The sequence below is a fragment of the Ambystoma mexicanum genome, chromosome 12 (genome assembly GCF_040938575.1).
Source record: "Ambystoma mexicanum isolate Mex_15411 chromosome 12, UKY_AmexF1_1, whole genome shotgun sequence".
Classification (NCBI taxonomy): Eukaryota; Metazoa; Chordata; class Amphibia; order Caudata; family Ambystomatidae; genus Ambystoma; species Ambystoma mexicanum.
This window is the reverse complement of record NC_090936.1, coordinates 34,951,329-34,957,328: the sequence shown is the minus strand read 5'-3', so window position 1 is coordinate 34,957,328 and position 6,000 is coordinate 34,951,329.

Below are 6,000 nucleotides of genomic sequence, written 5' to 3'. Positions count from 1 at the left end.
CCCATTAAAATGCACAACAGAGCGACCACACGCACGAAAACGGGTTGTTAAATTGTACGCTATAGTTATTTTGAGAATGTGCCAAAGGAATTGAGCCAGAAATACAGAAAAGAAAGAGCATGTGTCACTTAAGTGTACATGTTTGTCGAAAGAATGTATGTTAACATCCATTGATTGCATTAATTAGACATAAAGTGAGGACATACCTCTGATTCCTCGCAGTTGCAGATATTACTATACTGTAATGAAAAATCATCCAGCCCATTCCAATTGATCCCTAGGGCAAAGTATTGTTGTGTATTCAGTCAATTACATGTAGCGTTTTCACGTAAGGACAAGAAGACAAAAAAAAGAAAGAGAAAATGCAACCTATAAGCGTCTCCTTGACTGAATAAAAGCCTATGCGTTCAGCGGTGAAGCAGCTGATTGGATAAGAGGGCCGCGATATCGCGGAAGGTTAAGGCGCTATAAAACAACAGTCTTACCTTGAGTTAGGACGCTAGACGCCCTGCGGTTACAGGGAAGCTTTAAAGATTTGCGGCGCTAGTGTTCATGATGCGTCCACTAAGAGCCGCCATCTTGAGTGAGGATGCTGATATCCATGCACTATTGCGGTTAATGTACGATAAAGTTATAGATATCCATTGGTGCCACTAGATTATTGCCTAGGACTAATTGTACTATGGTTGGAGAGACCATTTTCAGAAAAAAGGGAATTGGCCAATGTCTATATTGAAATTGTTACCTGATGGTCAAAACCGTACCTTTGCTCATTGTTATAAACAGCCAGTCAATACACTCCAATTACTAATGAAAAATGGAATCCACTTGGCCTGAAATATTTTACTTCGTCCGCGTGCGCACCGCCCGCCCAGTCGCGCATTCAATGATATTGCGATCACATATTATTATAATGCCATGAACACACTTTCATTAAAAAAAAACAGCAAACTCATGGTCTGAATTGAGACCAGAATGCACAGTTCGATATTTACAAATAACTCTGGCTTCCAATCTTCGTAATTTCATAATTAAATGACCACCTTGTGGCGACAACATTACCTTCACCAAACCAGTAAACTTGATATCAAATTTGTTATCCATTTGATGGCATTTTTGCCATTGGCTTGCCAGAGGATATTTAGCTTCTTGGCTAGCTATCGAAGAAAGATGTTCTCTGATGCGTATTTTCAATGGTCTTATGGTGCTGCCAATATATTTTAAACCACAAACACAAATAATACAGTATATCACATATTTTGCACTGCAGTTTATGAATGATAATGCGGTGTTCTCTCAATTTATCAAACACCACTGATGACGTTTCTAAAGCATGCATACACATGGAGCAGTTTGCACATTTGTGGAAAACCCTTGTTCCGAGCCAAATCTAACCAAGTCTTCTTTTGTTGAGTATTTTGCATAAATGATGGACGCAACATATTTTTGAGGGTGATCTCTTTACTGAAGGTGAAGTTCGAATACGGATATATCCAATTTGTAACATCCTCGTCTAAATGCAGTAAGTGCCAATGCCTTTTGACAATTGAATTGACCGCATTGTACTGTGTAATCAATCTTATTTTTCTGCCTGCATTACTCCGCTGGCCTGATTTGGGAGTCAGTAAGTCAACTCTCTTGATTGCACTAACTTCATGTTGTTTATTTTGAAGATTATTGCCATCATCACCTCTTGCTAGAAAGGTGTTAATGATACGTGTACTTTCACATTTAAAGCGTCCTAACTCAGTCTCGCTACACGCTCAATCAAGGTAAGACTTGTTTTATAGCCCCTTAACCTTCCACGATATCGCGGCCCTCTTATCCAATCAGCTGCTTCACCGCTGCACCCATAGGCTTTTATCCAGTCAAGGAGACGCTTATAGTTTGCATTTTCTCTTTCTTTTTTCTTGTCCTTACGCGGAAACGCTACATGTAATTGACTGAATACACAACAATACTTTGCCCTATGGATCAATTGGAATGGGCTGGATGATTTTTCATTACAGTATAGTAATATCCGCAACTGCGAGGAATCAGAGGTATGTCCTCACTTTATGTCTAATTAATGCAATCAATGGATGTTAACATACATTCTTTCGACAAACATGTACACTTAAGTGACACATGCTCTTTGTTTTCTGTATTTCAATGTAATCATTTGCAGACCCTATAGGGTACCAGCTGGTAACTTAGCCAGACTGGCTCAATTCCTTTGGCGCATTCTCAAAATAACTCTAAGGTACAATTTCCCAACCAGATTTTTGTGCACATGCGCGTTGTGTTGTGCATTTTAATGGGAGCACACTTAAATTGGAGGCGTTACTAATGGTCAATTTCTGTATTTTTCTCTCATAGCCCTCCCCTTATCTCTCTCTGTTATGTTTATATATTCAAAAACAAATAATTTTGATTGTGGTGAAATTAACGTTGAACTGTTAAAGATATACAATGCAAATTCTTTGTCATATGTTTTGTTCTGACCTTTGTACACCTTGCTGGGCATCTGGATGTATCAATATATGCTATCAATTATGATTCTTTGATGTTATATTATGTTAATCAGCCTCTGAAGAAGAGCAATTGTGTGCTCGAAACACGTATCAGGCTGGACATGATGAATAAATCCACAATAATGGAAGCTCATTCTAATTGACTTTGGCGCTGTGAGACTGATAGTGTTATCTTAACAATTTACCCCTGTTGTGTACTCAGGCAAAGTACCCAATCTTCATCATTCACCTGCAGCCTTAGTCTTCCTCTTTTTGCAGTGTTAACTAGCAAGCGCAGTGGACTCTTAGTGACTTCTGCCACAAGCATTCATTTAGTCAATGTGATATACTCTTCTCCTTCACTGAGATGAGTATAGGTATTCCCATGAGGATTATCTGTTTCACTGGTGTTTAATATTTTAGTCCCTTCTCCTATACTGCAACAAATATGAGCCTTCCAACAAAATCTAGTCTGTTTGTCTGGATTTTAATATTATAATCTTGTTGTCTGTACTGGGACTAGTCTGAGCATCAAATAATGATTCTTCATCCTCCTCCTGGGTCTTACGTCTTCCCTGTTCCCTTCGGCTTGTAGGGATAACGTCACAGGGTTCTCAATTCCTTCCTGGTCATATCTTCAGTTGGTGAGGTTGGCTTCTACTGGTTCCTTTATATTGCTCTCTGTGACGCCGTAGTTGCAGGCACTCAGGTCTTTCAGTTGTCCTGTATTGGTAAAGCGGTATCGGCAGTGTCTACAAGGCCCCTAGTCCACCACACACGTCTTGTGGTCATGCCACCACTCTCTGTCTCATTTGCTTTGCAGCTGTTAGGACGCAGTAGAACCGATTTTACTTGCCCCTTCTTGTCATTACGCGTCTCCCTTCTGATTCCTGTTCTCTCTCCAGTTCAGGATGCAGAGCGTCAAGCGTCTGCTCAGTGTCGGACGGCCAGCCAGCCACTTCATAACTCACAGGCTTTCTCTAGTCTTCTGGCTCCTCCACTTTCATATGCTATGCGGCCATGCGACTCCCCCGGCCTAGCTTTGTATTCCTTTCTCCCTTTCTCCCATGGCTCATCTCCTACACAGGTCCTCCTTCTCGTCTCAGTTAATATGATTTTCTTCATTAAAGGTATAGTTAAAATTTCTTGTTTCCAATAGCACATACTCTTATTTTCTTCACAGGAATCTTTATAGGATATGTCTGAAGAGGTACAATTGGTATATTCTAGAGGGAGTTCCTCATAGGAACAGGAGTCATTGTCCCCAAAGGGAGAGTCTCTCCCGGTGAGGTATGTGACGATTCACAGGATCTCGACACCTCTCCCCAGAGGGGAACCCTTCCCTATGAGGCGAGCTCGCTACGCAGCAACATTCCCCCTAGGGATGTCAGAAAGCGGGATCATACAGGAAGTGATTCCCCTCTTGGGGATAGGGACTCCTGTTCCATCCAGGAATTCCCTATAACCTCTTCTGAGAAGAAATCCAGATCATCAAAGAACCAAAACCTTCCCTCCACACCAGTCACCATTTGCTACTGTAAAATTCACAATAACAAACCTTCAGCTACCACTCATACTGTGAAGAAGATTAAGAGAACCATTAAGAGTCATCAGTGGTTGGCAGCCAACCACACTGAGACGAAGGAGATCGAATGAGGCATAACGATTATGCCCTGGAAAGAAACAAAGGCCCTCACTAGACCGGTCTGCAGCTCAACAAGTAGACATCAGGGATTTGCTAGATCAATTCACTCGGTACAAAGAGAAATTTTTAAATATTTTTTTTAATCAGAAAAAAATTATCCTTTTAGAAAGACTGCTCTGTGACAGCACAGCGCAGTCTTTCGAAATCGAACTGTCATGCCCTTGCCGCATATGAGTGCGTGCAGGCGTAGACCAGCACAGGCAGGAGAGGAAAGGTGCATCAAGGGAGAGAAGTATGTTTGAGGTGTTTGTATTGGGCTGTGAAGGGGGTGGTGGGTGAGGAAATGGAGGGGTCAGGGGGGTTAACCCCCCCCCCAATTTACAGGACAATCAGCAGGTCGGGATCACCTTGCAAAGGTGGGCAGCAGGGGTGCAGTAAGTGAAATTCCAGCATTTAAAAGCCCACAAAAACAGCACAGAAAAGTGTCTTTTTTGCGTTCTGCCTTTCAAATGTGGAAATGTCACATAGAACCATTCACTCATGCCTTTGTAGATCAAGCAGGGAAAGTTACAAACTTTTTCCACAGCATCCGGACTCCTCAAGGAAAATTGTAAATCTCAGATCCTATCGGAAAAAGATAACAGAACACGAGGTAGAGAATGTATTTCAAGCAGATAAAGAACCGTTGTAGAGCCCCTGGTCCTCTGCAATCGTATTAGTTGCAAAACCGATCAATCGTGGAGATTTTGCATTGATTTCCAGAGGTCGAGTTCGATCTAGCAGTTTGACAATTATCTGATGCCACAGATAATTTTCTTAATTGACAAACTAGGAGCTGCAAAATAGATCTACATGATTGAACTCACAAAAGGGTATTTCCAGGTACCCCTTAGCCCCTCTAAGAGAAAACAGCTTTCTCGACCCCTCAGGGGTTATTTCTGTTTAATGTATACCATTCAGGCTCCATGGGGCACCTGCCACTTTCCAAATCCTAATCGATACAGTTTTAAGACCCTTTCGGCATTTCTGCAGGGCTTCCCTGGATGATATAGTAAACTACAGTGAGAACTGGGCAGACCATGTTTTTCACCTGTATGAAATGGTCAGGTTTCGTTACAAAAGGCAGGATTAACAGCCAGCCCTAAGAAATGCGACCTAGCCCAGTCCGCAGTTAAATACTTGGGGTTCTTCATGGGTAATGAGTTAGTCCATCCTCAAAGTGAGAAGGTTAAAGCTGTACAACTCACTACAACGCCCAAAACCAAGAGAGTTCAATGCTTTTTTGTGTTCTATGTCATTTGTCGACTTTCTGAAGGTCGCACATAAAAAAATACCAAGTTATTTCAGTCAATTTTGTGCGGCCCTCAGCAAGCGCAAAAAAAAAATGGCCAAAGGATTCTTTTGTTTTATATTCTGGGGGGCTTTTGCCCTCCCCCCCCCCCCCCCCCCCGTTGGCTCCAGGCCGCTGCTGCATCCCCCCACCGCATACACACACTTTTTCATACAAACACACAGACATGCACCCATCGACACACACTTTCTAGCCACTCCCACACCTCCTCTTCCAGGTCTCGTCGTGCCCATCAGCTCCTGCACTCATTTGTGTGCATCGCAGGGGCTGACGGTTTGATTTAGAAAGACCATTCTGCGCGGTAACAGATTGGTCTTTCTAAATCTATCTTTTCTCTGCTAGATTTTTATAAAACTATTTTTTAACTCTGGACCCTTTTTTGGCCCCAATGGGTTATTACCGGTAGCTTATACCAAACTACTCCACCATAGCCACCAACTTAAGCTCAAGAACGCACAGCCTCAAAAGCTGGTATGGAAACCGGAAGACCAAAGCAGGTGCAATAGGCTAAA